The following is a 16,710-nucleotide window of genomic DNA, read 5'->3' as shown; positions in this document are numbered from 1 at the left end:
AATGAATTCAGCACTCTATACCTCTCTTTTACTTCCCAGAGTTTAAAATAGCTGGTTGAGAAGAGTAGTCATTTGATAGTGAATACAGAACAAATAAATAGTAACCTGAATGAAGTCTTCCATTGGTATGCTTGGTTGAAGAAAGAGAGGAATGTATTTGTTGTGAATACTCATCACTTTCTCCTTCCTCCTTCTAACAGCCCCTTCCCCATTTCCTTCCCTTTCTCCTTCCTTTTCCCCCTCTACCCCTTCAATGGGAACCAAGGTTTCAATCTACATACCCAACAGAGTGATAGGAAGCTAGCATTTCTGAGATTGAAGTTACAGCTGCCTTCAGACTCCTTAAATTATTTTGTTTATACAAATTAAGCAATTTGCTTATTGTCACTTACATTTATCTCGGGGACATTTTTCTTTTAACTATTAGTAAGCTCTCCGCAGGTCAGGATCCTGGTTGAAAAGCCGCTTGCCACTTATAACAGGAATTGCACACATTTTTCTTTCCACCTACATTCTTTTGTCTCCAGTCCTCTCATCCTCAAAAGGATCCAAGAGCTTAATTCTTAACAGCATCTCCCCCCAACCTCTGCCAAACATAACTCACTGGTGGGTTCTTTAGCTTTATGTAGTACGTCCACTCTAACATGTAAGATTCTCTACGCAGTTTGATCCCTGCTTCCTCTATCTGCTCCAGTATTTCTGACTTTTCTACTTTCATTAGTGTGGACCTTCATTTGTTCCAAGCATCCAAAAAAATAGACTCTTCCACGTTCACTCCAGCAGCATATTAGCTGTTATCTGCTGGAATGTTTGTCAGATTATTAAAACCCACATCACAAGAAAATGTTTCCATATTGACAAACTACCTCTAATCTAACTTTTTCTTAATCCAGCATTCTTAGGATCCAGTCTCATACATATTCTGCACAGTGGCTTCATGTTAGGTCCCAATTTCCTTCAGTTTGAGATTCCTGTCCTCCCCTTAGCATGCCCATAATGTCCCTAGTCAAGTATATTTTATAAGTTCACCTTAGTTATTGGCCTGGTGGCCAGGAGTGGAGAGGAGAGTAGGTCCTGCCAGATGAGGTGTTGTCTTGCAAGACAGAGGCTTCTGCCTCCTCTGCATTTTCTTCAGGTGAGGGAGGAGCATTAATCTTAATTTGGAAAGAATGGGTGTGTGGAAAAGAGCTGTGTTAGGCTTGCTCGCTGGTTTCCCAGCTGCAAGCACTTTGCACAATTACTTCATTGAACATGTGGCAGAAAGCCACATGGTGTGTCTCTATGAAAAGCTATGGGTGCTTTCCCTCGGTGGTGCTTTCTCAGATCACTCTCCTGCCACTGTGAGTTGGGTTCCCTGATTCCCTCAGCCACCACTGTGAGGGGTGGTTTTCCTGATCCCTTGCCCTCCATTGTGAAAAGTGGTTTTCCTTTGCTTACATGCTCTTCTGTCTCTGCGAGCCTCCAATAAATGGGTTTGGCCTGACACTTTCTGGCTCTACAGTTCCTCTACTGTCATCTTGAATCCAATGCGGACCCACCCAGCTGTGACTACTGGCATTATAATGGGCTAGTTTGGCAGGCCCAGAAGGTTAAGAGGCTGATGGGAATTTAAAAGTGTTAATGCATTAACCCAGATGTCTCCATCTCAAGTCTCTGAGGTCCCACTGAAACGCAAAAATGGACCTGATCCTGACAGAGTAAACTTAAATTCTTAACCAACTTCAGATCTCCATATACTTCCCTTTAAATTAAATTCCAGACCTAGTATTCAGCTTTTGCTGCATTGCTGAGGATGAAAGACTATTTATGTCATTCAAGAGGTTCTCTAGTTTTCACACTTGCCTGGATGGATGATTAATCACCCTTATATGTTCATTATCTCTTTTTCAATGCTTGATTAACTTTAGCATTAGTCATCTACCTTCAAAGTCCTTATAAATATTTTTTTTTACCCCAAACCTCTTAAAAGTAAGGTATTTCACCTATCACTGCATTCTCTTACACTTGTATCTCATTGCTTTTTAACTCTAATGAAAATTAAGCAATTGCTCAAATACTGCATAGGTGATATGATTCTCACCTCCAGCCAAGCAGTGGGCAATCCAGCCAAAGTGTGAGTTCAGCATATGCTCCTGAAACAACTTCTGGTGCCAAATGTCTCATGGTTAGTTTCCCCAGGAAGCCAATCTGAGATTTTGCATGCATGTAGTTTCTTGGGAATTTTCTGAGAAACACTCTCTGCAAGGAAAGGAGAGAAGCAGGCTTGAGTAGAGAGAAAGGCTAGACTAGAGTGTAGTTGCAACAGACCTTGTCCACTTCATCAGGGAGCTCTGGAGCTAAGCTATTCAGTTTACATTATTTAAACTGAAGAAAGCAAGGCCCATCTGTACTCCTATTTCAACCAGTCATTAGTGTGAGCTGACCTCTCCCTGCATGGGGCCCAACCTTCAAGGGGCATGGGGGTTACTCAAATAGAGCAGAATTCTTGGAGGCTCTCACCTGAGAGGGGCTTTAGCCAATACATCCAGCAGCTGAGCAAATGAGAGACCCTTGGGGCGAGGGGGAAGGGATAGGTCTGGATCATGGTAGTGTTTCCTATAATAGGCACAGTTAAGGTACCATGGAAATGAAAAACATAAGCAAGCTTTACAAAGAAAGGATAATGGGGCGGATATTGAAAAGTATACATTTTTGTGTGTGTGTGAATAATAGCAAATAGTTCATTTGGACCTGAATTAAAAAAAAACATTGAAAGGGAATAAGTAAGTAAAAATGCCAAAAATAAAGTTTGTATTAGTAGGAAACAAGTTAATTGGACCAAAGTGTAAATGACTGTGGTTAACAGAGAAAGAACTTTAGGCTCTACTTAGTAGCTGATAGGAAAACTATTTTGATTTGGTGAATTAAACTTTTTGAGTTGAAGATGACATAAAACATTTCTCCAATATTGTCAGATTAGTCTATTCATTGCTCAATTTCATTTTACAACACATTTTTATGTATTTTAAAAGGTATTTCCCATACTTTTACCCCCTCTATTTCCTTTTTTATATATATTATATATACTACATTGCGTACTTCCTTTAGCAGCAGAGAAAGAAACTGAGGTCCTGGTTGGCTTGTAAAAGGGGGATTTGTGTAGAAATGGCCTATTAGGAACAATATATTTGCTAGTTTTGAATAAGCAATAACATGTGGTGCTTTTCATATTGTTCTTCAATTTTCTGAGAAGTGTAAAAACCACTACTTGAGTCATTAAAGTTAGAATGAACATTAGGGAATTCACTGTAGGCAGAAAATGTTCCCGCTGGCAGAATACTGGAACAGTTGATCTCATAATTATGTAACTCCTTATTTCTATTTAGCTAAAATTTATTTAAATTAATATGACTTTTCCCTGTTCCCTTGGAATACCAACTTCTAAAGACATTTGGTAGCTACACTGTGTAATCTAACAGAGAATTTCTACTTCTTCTGATTCAGCTTTCAATTCAGGATGTGCTGACATAACTTCATCTCATCTCTGCTTTACTCTGGAACAACTTCTATTCAGCAGTTTCTGAAAACCACTTTCTAACAGTGAGAAAACTGGTACTTCAACATTAAGTGCAAGAAAAGTAACAATGCCAGCAAATTTACTTTCTCATGCTCTGTTTCTCATAACTAGAACCAAAGCATTCCCCTAGTTGGAATACCTTGATGGATTGTTTGCTAACTTTACATTTACTAATAATAATGCCATACATGCCAGAACAAGATTCTCAGGTTTTTCCCTCCCACATTTGCCCCTGGTAGGGGAAACAGTAGTTAGTATACTGTGAGAAGCTATCAGTATTGACATATTAGCAGGAGGATAATTTGTACTATAGCATTTCACTCTGAAGAATAAGGATATAACTTACTGATGAAATAGAACTTTCTGCTACAACTTCAAGGAATGAAAACCCACAAGAAGGGTGGTTGGAGTGGGGAGTATTCCAAGTACACAAGCAAGTCTTTGATTGCAAAGCAGTCAGAAATAAATAATGAGAAATGTTGTATGGTTCTCTGAACAGTAAGTGTACTCCTGGTCAACTGCCAGGACATCGAGTGTTGTCCAGAGATGTTTTTCATCAAATGGGCATAAACACAGAGCCACACTTAAATTGTACAGTGTTTTAAAGTTCATGGAGCACTTTCACATATTTATCTTATATGACCATAATGATAATCCAATAGGTTAGGAAGAGTAGAAATAATTACACTGTAAACAGATGGAAAAATTGAATTAAACCAAGTTATCCAATGACAGAGAATTTAAAATAGAAATCTTAAAAATACTCAGAGATATACAAGAAAACACAGAAAGGCAATTTAGGGAAATCAGAAAACAACTCAACGATCATAAAGAATATATTACCAAGGAAATTGAAACTATAAAAACAAATCAAACAGAAATGAAAAACTCAATTCACAAACTGAAAAACGAGATAACAAGCTTAGCTAATAGAACAGCCAAGATAGAAGATAGGATTAGTGAAATAGAAGACAAGCAACTTGAGGCACAACAGAGAGAAGAAGAAAGAGACTCAAAAATAATAAAAAACGAGAAAGCCCTACAGGAATTGTCTGACTCCATCAGAAAGAATAACATAAGAATAATAGGTATATCAGAGGGAGAAGAGAAAGAAAATGGAATGGAGAATATACTCAAACAAATAATAGACGAGAACTTCCCAAGCCTGTGGAAAGAACTAAAGCCTCAAATTCAAGAAGCAAACAGAACACCGAGTTTTCTTAACCCCAACAAACCCACTCCAAGGCACATCATAATGAAGATGACACAAACCAATGACAAAGAAAAAATTCTCAAGGCAGCCAGGGAAAAGAAGAATACAACATATAAAGGAAGACCTATTAGATTATCATCAGATTTCTCAGCAGAAACTCTACAAGCTAGAAGAGAGTGGACCCCAATATTCAAAGCCCTGAAAAAGAAGAACTTTCAGCCAAGAATACTATACCCATCAAAGCTATCCTTCAAGTACGAAGGAGATATAAAAACATTCACAAAGACAGAAAAGATGAGAGAATTTATCATCAGAAAGCCCCCACTCCAGGAAATACTAAAGGGGTTTTCCAACCAGATTCAAAGAACAAAAGAAAACAACACCACAAGTAACAGCTCCATCAAGAAAACAATAAAACCAAACTTAAACTGTGACAACAAATGAAAAAAAAAGGGGAGAAAAGATGAAGATTAACAGTAGCAAAGGACGATGAAGCGCAGAAATACTCATAAGAAAGGGTACTACAATGAATATGGTAGGTACCCTTTTCATTACTTAATGGTAACCACCCTTGAGAAAACCACCACAAAAACACTTGACTTAAAAAAGGTAGCAACAGAGGAAAGAAGTATGGAATACAAACAAACAAAAACAAACGATAGAAAAACAAAAGAGAAAATCAAACAAGATACAAAACTAACAGAAAGCAATTTATAAAATGGCAATAGGGAACCCGCAAGTGTCAATAATTACACTAAATGTAAATGGATTAAACTTACCAATAAAAAGACACAGAGTAGCAGAATGGATTAAAAAAGAAAATCCAACTGTATGCTGCCTACAAGAAACTCATCTAAGCAACAAGGATAAAAACAAATTCAAAGTGAAAGGCTGGAAAACAATACTCCAAGCAAACAACACCCCAAAAAAAGCAGGTGTAGCAATACTCATATCTGATAATGCTGACTACAAGACAGAAAAAGTACTCGGAGACAAAAATGGTCATTTCATAATGATTAAGGGGACACTGAATCAAGAAGACATAACAATCCTTAATATATATGCACCAAACCAAGGAGCACCAAAATATATAAGACAGCTACTTATTGACCTTAAAACAAAAACTGACAAAAATACAATCATACTTGGAGACCTCAATACACCGCTGACGGCTCTAGATCGGTCATCCAAACAGAGAATCAACAAAGACATAGTGGCCTTAAACAAAACACTAGAGCACCTGGATATGATAGACATCTACAGGACATTTCATCCCAAAGTGACTGAGTATACATTTTTCTCCAGTGTACATGGATCATTCTCAAGAATTGACCATATGTTGGACCACAAAAACAACATTAGCAAATTCAGAAAAATTGAAGTTGTACCAAGCATATTTTCTGATCATAAAGCCTTGAAACTAGAATTCAACTGCAAAAAAGAGGAAAAAAATTCCACAAAAATGTGGAAACTAAACAACATACTTTTAAAAAATGAATGGGTCAAAGAAGAAATAAGTGCACAGATCAAAAGATTTATACAGACTAATGAAAATGACAATACGACATATCAGAATCTATGGGATGCAACAAAAGCAGTGATAAGAGGGAAGTTCATATCACTTCAGGCATATATGAACAAACAAGAGAGAGCCGAAGTAAACCACTTAACTTCACACCTTAAGGAACTAGAAAAAGAAGAACAAAGACAACCCAAAAGCAGCCGAAGAAAGGAGATAATAAAAATCAGAGCAGAAATAAATGAAATAGAGAACAGAAAAACTATAGAAAAAATCAATAAAACAAGGAGCTGGTTCTTTGAAAAGATCAACAAAATCGACAAACCCTTGGCAAGACTCACCAAGGAAAAAAGACACAGGACTCAAATAAATAAAATCCAAAATGAAAGAGGAGAAATCACCACAGACATCATAGATATACAAAGAATTATTGTAGAATACTATGAAAAACTATATGCCACCAAATACAACAATCTAGAAGAAATGGATAAATTCCTAGAACAATACAACCTTCCTAAACTGAGTCGTGAAGAAGCAGAAAGCCTAAACAGACCAATCAGCAGGGAGGAAATAGAAAAAACTATTAAAAACCTCCCCAAAAATAAAAGTCCAGGCCCAGACGGTTATACTAGTGAATTCTATCAAACATTCAAAGACAACTTGGTTCCTATTCTACTCAAAGTCTTCCAAAAAATTGAAGAAGAAGCAATACTTCCAAACACATTTTATGAGGCCAAAATAACCCTCATACCAAAACCAGGCAAGGATGGCACAAAGAAAGAAAACTACAGACCAATATCTCTAATGAATACAGATGCTAAAATACTAAACAAAATACTGGCAAATCGAATACAACAACATATCAAAAAAATAATACATCATGATCAAGTGGGATTCATCCCAGAATCTCAAGGATGGTTCAACATACGTAAAACGGTTAACGTAATACACCATATCAACAAAACAAAGAACAAAAACCACATGATCTTATCAATAGACACAGACAAGGCTTTCGATAAAATACAACACAATTTTATGTTTAAGACTCTCAACAAAATGGGTATAGAAGGAAAATATCTCAACATGATAAAGGCCATAAATGATAAACCATCAGCCAACATCATATTAAATGGCGTAAAACTGAGGACTTTCCACCTTAAATCAGAAACAAGACAGGGTTGTCCACTCTTTCCACTCTTATTTAACGTGGTGCTAGAAGTTCTGGCCAGAGCAATCAGACAAGACAAAGAAATAAAAGGCATCCATATCAGAAAAGAAGAAGTAAAGGTATCACTTTTGGCTGATGATATGATCCTATACATCGAAAACCCAAAGGACTCCACAAAAAGATTACTAGAAACAATAAACCAATACAGTAAGGTCGAAGGATACAAAATCAACATACAAAAGTCCATAGCCTTTCTATATGCCAACAATGAAATATTAGAAAACGAACTCAAAAAAATAATCCCCTTCAAGATTGCAACAAAAAAAATAAAATACTTAGGAGTAAACATAACAAAGAATGTAAAGGACCTATATAACGAAAACTACAAGGCATTGCTAAGAGAAATAGAAAAAGACACAATGAGATGGAAAAATATTCCTTGTTCTTGGATAGGAAGAATAAATATAATTAAAATGGCCATATTACCCAAAGTAATATATAAATTTAATGCAATTCCCATCAAAATTCCTATGACATTTTTTAAAGAAATGGAACAAAAAATCATAGGATTTATATGGAACTATAAAAAACCCCGAATAGCCAAAGCAATCCTAAGGAAAAAGAATGAAGCTGGTGGCATTATAATACCTGACTTTAAACTATATTATAGGGCCACAATAATCAAAACTGTATGGTATTGGCAGAAAAATAGACACTCAGACCAATGGAACAGAATAGAAAGCCCAAAAATAAAACCACATATATATGGTCAAATAATCTTTGATAAGGGGGCCAACAACACAAAATGGAGAAAAGAAAGCCTCTTCAACAAATGGTGTTGGGAAAACTGGAAAGCCACATGCAGAAGAATGAAACTCGACTACAGCCTGTCCCCGTGTACTAAAATTAATTCAAAATGGATCAAAGACCTAAATATAAGATCTGAAACAATAAAGTACATAGAAGAAGACATAGGTACTAAACTCATGGACCTGGGTTTTAAAGAACATTTTATGAACTTGACTCCAATGGCAAGAGAAGTGAAGACAAAGATAAATGAATGGGACTACATCAGAATTAAAAGTTTTTGCTCAGCAAGAGAAACTGATATCAAAATAAACAGACAGCCAACTAAATGGGAACTGATATTTTCAAACAATAGCTCAGATAAGGGCCTAATATCCATAATATACAAAGAACTCATAAAACTCAACAACAAACAAACAATCCAATAAAAAAATGGGAAGAGGACATGAACAGACACTTCTCCCAGGAAGAGATACAAATGGCCAACAGATATATGAAAAGATGCTCAGCTTCATTAGTTATTAGAGAAATGCAAATCAAAACTACAATGAGATACCACCTCACACCTGTTAGATTAGCTATTATCAACAAGACGGGTAAAAGCAAATGTTGGAGAGGCTGTGGAGAAAAAGGAACCCTCATTCACTGTTGCTGGGAATGTACAGTAGTACAACCATTATGGAGGAAAGTATGGTGGTTCCTCAAAAAACTGAAAATAGAACTACCTTATGACCCAGCAATCCCTCTACTGGGTATATACCCCAAAACCTCAGAATCATTGATACGTAAAGACACATGTAGCCCCATGTTCATTGCAGCACTGTTCACAGTGGCCAAGACATGGAAACAACCAAAAAGCCCTTCAATAGAAGACTGGATAAAGAAGATGTGGCACATATACACTATGGAATACTACTCAGCCATAAAAAATGATGACATCAGATCATTTACAGCAAAATGGTGGGATCTTGATAACATTATACGGAGTGAAATAAGTAAATCAGAAAAAAACAAGAACTACATGATTCCATACATTGGTGGAACATAAAAACGAGACTAAGAGACATGGACAAGAGAGTGGTGGTTACCAGGGGTGGGGGGAGGGAGGACGCAGGAGGGAAGGAGGGAGATAGTTAGGGGGAGGGGGAGGGGCACAGAGAAAACTAGACAGAGGGTGACAGAGGACAATCTGACTCTGGGTGAGGGGTATGCAACATAATTTAATGACAAGATAACCTAGACATGTTTTCTTTGAATATATGTACCCTGAATTATTAATGTCATCCTATTAACATTAATAAAAATTTATAATAAAAAAATAAATAAAATAAAATAAAAAGCAAAAGATTTTCTATAGTTACTTCAACTTGACCCACAAGAAAGGTCTACCATAGGTAGCTCCATTCATATCCTTCCAGGCTTTTTATATGTAATATCCAGTTCTTCAAATGATAAAATACATAGCAGGTGTATAGAGATATAGTTAGGTACACTTACATAACAGTTACTGTTTTAACATTTAACTATATAAAAATAGACTCGTTTGCAAGACAGAGTATTAAGTTTCATCTCCTTTTTAACAACTGGTGATATTCTGCTCTGCATATGTCACAGTATGGGCTTATTCCTTGTCGATGGAGGCTAAGTGTTTTGCTCTTAAAAGGTATACTGTCCAGAGCAGTGTTTCCCAACCTTTTTTGTGCCATGCCCCACCTTAACCTTTCTAAAATGTTTATGTCCCCCCCTATGTAACATACATAATTTTTAACATTAAAAAATTGACTTGTTCACTTAATAAACATAAATGATAGGTTCTAGGAAGAAATAACTATGAAATTGTTAACAAAACACAGTAAAATTTCAAAACATATAATGAAAAACAAATTTAAATTCCAAATAATTTTAATACAGACTCTTCTATATTAATTTATTATTTTAATTTAGTGTGATCCTTGCACTTGATGCTTGCTGCACAGAGATTTTATATTAGGTTCCAATTTGGTTAGCTTTAGTCTCAAGTCCCCACATTGTGTTATATCCAGCAGATTTCTTTTTTTTTTACCAGTAAATCATTTACAGCACTGAATCCACATTCAGTTAAAAATGAAGATGGAGCATGACCTGTGGTGGCACAATGGATAAAGCGTCGACCTGGAAATGCTGAGGTCGCCAGTTCGAAACCCTGGGCTTGCCTGGTCAAGGCACATATGGGAGTTGATGCTTCCAGCTCCTCCCCCTGTCTCTCTCTCCTCTCTGTCTCTCTCTGTCTCTCCTCTCTAAAATGAATAAATAAAAATTAAAAAAAAATAAAAATGAAGATGGAAACGGTAGCAATAGTTTTCTTGCACATTTGGTTGTATTTGATTTGTTTCCTCACAAAGCCATGCCATCGCTCCTTTGATATTAAATAAAGCTTTAACTGACTCATCATTTTGCAATTCTGCGAGTTCTTGATACTGCATATTTGATATACCAGACAAATCCACTAACATTGGCTGCATCATCCATGTTGGGAAATCAATTTGTTTTAAATCAGAAAATCTTCTTTTAAATCAGCCGATAGAATATTCAAATGATTGACAATAACAAGTAAAGCGGTATCAGTTACTTCACATTTTTGGAGCCAATGAAACTGTTTAAAGTTTTTGTTGTTAATATGTTTCTGACATAACTCAATATTGGTAATGAAACCAAAAATCTTTGCTTTTGCATCGACAAGAGTTTTATTTGTTCCTTGAAGTTGCTTATTTAATATATTGATATTTAGTTTTTCAAAGATATCGGCTAAATAACTCACAAATGCTTTACCATCTATTGTTAACAGATACTTCATTTCAGGTTTGTCGCTTAAAAAATCACTAAGAGTATCAAACAGTTCCATAAATCTTTTCAAACAGTTTCCTTTAGATAGCCATCTTACTTCAGTATGAAGTAAAAGTCTCACATGGTCTTCATTTTGTTCTTCACAAAATAGCTTGAAAAGACGCTCACATTTGGCACTAGCTTTAATAGCATTAACACACTTTATTACTGTATGTAATACTTCATTCAGAACAGGCGAGATGTTTTTAGCTACCAAGTTTTCCCTATGAATAACACAATGCACAAGAATCATTTCTGGATTCGCATCTTTCATCAATTTTAAGCAGCCATTTTTCTTGCCCATCATATTGGGAGCACCATCTGCAGCACAAGATGTTATATTTTTCATTGGTATATCATTGACATCTAAGTAGTTTTTTAGCTTATTATATATATCTTTGGAGGTAGTGGTGCTTTCTAATCTTTTACAGAACAACATTTCTTCAGCAAAATGTCCTTTATCAATATATCTTATGTAAGTTATCAATACTGCCTCACTGTCTCTCAAAGTTGATTCATCCATTTGCAAGGAGAATTTTCTTGTTTTCAGCTTTTCAATAAGTTGTTTTTCAATATCCTCACTCATTTCGTCTATTCTTCTGCTAACAGTATTGTTACTGAGTGGCATAGCTTTTACATCTTTGTCATCTTTTTCAAGAACCATTTTAAGAAATGCTGATATTGGCGGTTTTATTAAATTCTCTCCTATAGTGTGATTTTCTCCAGTTTTAGCGATGAATAAAGAAATTTGATAACTAGCCTCAAGAACACGATTATTAGTTGAAGTATGAGCAGTAAATACTTTAATGTTGTTCTTTTTTCAAAAATTTTCTTTAAAGTTTTAAAGTAACTCAAATCTGAATTAATATGAGCACTATGTTTCACCTTCAAATGCGCCTCAAGATGACCTCGTTTCATTGATTCGTTGGTCAAGCATTGCTGGCATAAAAGACAAAAAGGAATCCGCTCATTGTGAACAGTGGGTATGAACCCAAATTTTAAATATTCCTCCGAATACTGACAAGTTTTTTTCTTGCTTGCACCACTCATTTTACTATGGGCCATAAAAATAAAGATCAATTAAAAACATATTAAAATATGTGTTAAAATATATTCAATGTGACATAGAGTAAACGTATACTAAAAATTCATATTTATTTAAATGTATATAACACATTTACTACACTACCACTGCAAATCAAAAGGTATCTATATTTTTTCCACTTGACAAAACTTTCTGGAAAGTTATGCTTCTAAAATTAAAATTGTCGTGTATGCACTATTATAGCCCCAATAATATTTATAAAATATTAGTGCTTTCTAGCCCCGATGCAAGAAGTACTTAATAAAGAGTTTAATTTTGATAAAAATAAAATCAAATACTTACCAATTATATCTATACAATATATATATGTATATTTATTAAATCAACGAGCTTTTACAACAGTTTTGACTGACACTTATTTCAAATTAACACCAACTGAATGATGTGAAACACTACAGAAGTTGCAATGGGCCAATTAGGTGAGAATAACTGCATTGTTTAGTGAGTTTTTAAAACGTCCGGGGTTCCCCGCGGCAGATGGCACGCTTCGTGGTGAACCCAGGACGAAGTTTACTTGACGACGCCAATCAGCCAGTTGATATTTTGGTCTCGTCAAACGAAATTATACTTAATAATTATTTACCGCAATTATTTAAGAATTGCATTTTTGCCCTGGCTGGTTGGCTCAGCGGTAGAGCGTCGGCCTAGCGTGCGGAGCACCAGGGTTCGATTCTGGTCAGGGCACACAGGAGAAGCGCCCATTTGCTTCTCCACCCCTCTGCCGTGCTTTCCTCTCTGTCTCTCTCCTCCCCTCCCGCAGCCGAGGCTCCATTGGAGCAAAGATGGCCCGGGCGCTGGGGATGGCTCTGTGGCCTCTGCCTCAGGCGCTAGAGTGGCTCTGGTCGCAACATGGCGACACCCAGGATGGGCAGAGCGTCACCCCTGGTGGGCGTGCCGGGTGGATCCCGGTCGGGCGCATGGGGGAGTCTGTCTGACTGTCTCTCCCTGTTTCCAGCTTCAGAAAAATGAAAAAAAAAAAAAAAAAAAAAAAAGAATTGCATTTTTTGTTAAATTTGGCACGATATCTAGCATTGCATTTAAATGGCCCAGGGCGAAAGAGTTAAAGTCGTGTCGAGTCCATTTTCAAATTCCCCCCTTAACTATTGAATTGCCCCCCTGTGGGGCATGGGCCGCACGTTGGGAAACACCGTACTAGATGAATACAAATCTCTTCTATAAAGGAAGGTCTGGCCTGAAAACAGATAGGACACATACAGGCCATGCTGTTAGCTCTGAAAGCAATATTGAGAAAGCTGATAAAGAAAAGAGACAATTCAGAAAATATATTTGGAAAAAACCTAATTACATGATTAATGAAATAGTGTGATGATGTACAGGGAAGGTGTAGATGCTTTATCAATGGGGATGCAGTTAAACACCATTGAAAACGTTTGGGAGACATTAGAAACTGAGTCTCTGAAAGCGGGTACAATCAGCCTATGATCTGAGGAGATTCCTCTTCTTTGCTGGCTTCTCTGATCTAACTCAATGGTCTGCACGTGCTTTCTGAAACATCCTGGAGCTATTTAAAGAAAATTACTTTCTAATATCTAAAAGTCATTTAAAAAAATAAAAGAAAGATGATTCCAACATTCTATTCCCTTGATGTTTTGCCTTAAAACCTTCAACCAGAGAGAGAAAGTATCTCTGTGCATTAAAATTCCAGGAAGCCCGTCACTTCGTTTGCGTTTTGATTTTCCATGGAGGAATTCCTTCAGTCATTTGAAGAGCAGTCCCACTGTGCACACTCACACCTGGAATGGAGAAATCTGATACATCTCAGGCTTCTTCTGCACAGAAGTGACTGGCTCAACAGAGTTGCCACACCCTAATCTATTAGAAAGATACAGTTTAGAATATGTGTATTAAATGTTAATGCGAACTGCCACATCAAAAGCCACCCCCTTCCCATCTACAATTTCTCTCCTCCTCTTTTTAACCTTAAAAGCAACTGAAGCATAAAATGACATAAGAGCAAGATGAATTACATAAAAGAATACAACTTATTACTTAGAGTACCTTAGGAATTCTCTGTTTTATTGAATTATTTCCTAACTTTCTTGGCTTTTCACCGATAAAGTCACTGGTAAATTGCTCCATTTACAGAAGCCAGCTGTGCTTGCCTCTTCCTAGACAGAACTCCCCATGAATTTGGATAGAGAGCACTGTGGGCTCACTGGCAATTCTAGGAAAATAAAACAATTGCCCTCTATTAATATTTTCATGTACCTGCAAATATACTATGTGTAATTTCAAAGCTGGTTTCTATTGTAATCACACAGACTGGTGTCTTTTAGGTACTATGCCAAAAAAAATTATTTTTTATAACAGCTATTTTAAAATGATGAGCAAGAATATGTAAGGACTGATGGTTACCGCCCTCTAGCAATACTTGTGCCACATCAAAAGGTCTCAAGAACAATGTCCTAACAACTTGGCACTTTGTATACTAGAAGTCCACCTAAATTCCCTGTCATCAGAGAAGTAGCTCTGTTTGTAATGAAAGCCCAACCATGTTACCCATCAGAGTTCATAAAGTAGGCAGCAGTTATGAGGTTTAAGTTAATGACAGCTCATGAGAAATAATTAGGATGGCAATACCTATGTATCCCCAAATAATCATATTCTGGTGAAAATGTACAAGAATGCTAAGGAAACAGATGCCTTCACGGTCAACTTATAGACTCTGCATGTTCCATCACTGCTAACACAAAGAAGACATACTCTTGACCTCTTTGGAGTTGCTTGTTTGTAAATCCACCATAATGTTTAGAGTGAACTCAGTGAGAAGGACATCAAAGTGAGCGGCTATATATGGCTTTAATTCAACTTCCCTCCCATAACGGATGCTTCTGCGTTTCCTTGATATCTCTTTAAGTAGCTGAAGAAAAATGTGGGAAACAGAAAGAAATATAAACAACAATTACCCAACTTAATGACAGTTTAATGGGAGAAGTTAATTCAGGACTGGGAACAACTCAAAGGCACTTTGTCCACATTTCATGTAGCATATCCGCATCACTGAAATCTGTTCTCTCTTGCAAGTGTTTGTTCTGCTGTCAAGGTAGAAATCTGGACTGCTATTTCAAGGCCCAGGATATAGACAAAGGACAATCAGATCCTTTAGCAGTAGCTCATATCATTGTCCACCCTAATAAAATCCTTTTAAAGGACAAGTGTGCATTGTAACTTGTCTAAAGAAAAACGTCAACTTGATTCCCAGAAGCCTGTCATGAAGGCTCTTATTATTACTTATGAAAAAGGTTGTGAACTCAGATAAAGCCATCTAAACTTTCAGATATTACTAACATTTTAGAGAGGTTAATGCCATTTCAGATTGTTTTTACTAATGAGATAATTTATATAATGCCAATTCCTTCAAATCTGCAGGAATAAAATCTGATGACCAATTCTTAATTGGCAATATTAGACATTGCCATTCATTTAACCATTTCTGGCCTTGATTAAGGTACTTACAAAAACTTTATGGCAAAATTACTGACTACTTTTGTTTTAAAAATGGAAATAATAACAGTAAAAACCAAACTAGTGAGATCTTAGTAGAATGAGTCCTTAGCAAAACTGAGGCCAGGCTTTTGTGATAATCATGGCTGCAGTTGTACATGTGACAAACATCCAATCTTTATGTCGGGAATCTGATGGTAAACTAGTCTCTTCTATACTGCCAACTATAAATGTGCTGACTGGTTTAAAATTGTAACCTAAAAAAATTTGGAAAATAGTCTTTTGGTTACATAATCTCTACTGTGTTATTTGTGAATAAGTTTTCATTTACAATATTCTCAAGTTTCCTGTGAAATTTGAGTTTATTGAAACAATGAAAATTTCATGAAATGTAAGCTATTTTATGAAGATCATAGTGGTAGATAGGACATAACCTGTTTAGCAAATTTGGATCATCTGAGGATAATATCATTCAGGTAGGCTGATGAATTATACAACATTTGGATTATAATAAATGAAGGTCAGAGATTTACCCTGTTGTCAAATTTAGGCTTAGAATGATGATGATAATTGTAGTAATTGCTAATATTTATTAAGCACTTACAAGGCATTGTTCTTAAGATTCTAAACATGCATTAGTTCATTTACTCCTCATAATAACCGTATAAAGTCAGTTACTATTATCTTCAATTTATACATGAGGTAACTGAGGCATAATAGAAAGTGGTAATATGTAATTGGACTCAATCGGTGAAATAAAACAAAATTACATGTAAAGAGATCTTTAAACCAAATTTTGTTTACTTATTGGTTGTACAACATCAAGGAAACAAACACAACAATTAAGGTAAATTGATAACCTAAATTGTTTTAATTCAGTCTATGTTTAGACAGATACAAATTTTGTGCATCTGCTTTCTTTAACACTGGTGAGTGTGTATTTAGTTTGCCTTTTCCTGGGTTCTTTTTACATGCTATTTCAAAAAATCCTGAGACCATATATTTAATGCTGTAC

The sequence above is a fragment of the Saccopteryx bilineata genome, chromosome 2 (genome assembly GCF_036850765.1).
Source record: "Saccopteryx bilineata isolate mSacBil1 chromosome 2, mSacBil1_pri_phased_curated, whole genome shotgun sequence".
Classification (NCBI taxonomy): Eukaryota; Metazoa; Chordata; class Mammalia; order Chiroptera; family Emballonuridae; genus Saccopteryx; species Saccopteryx bilineata.
Note: the sequence above shows the minus strand (reverse complement) of the source record.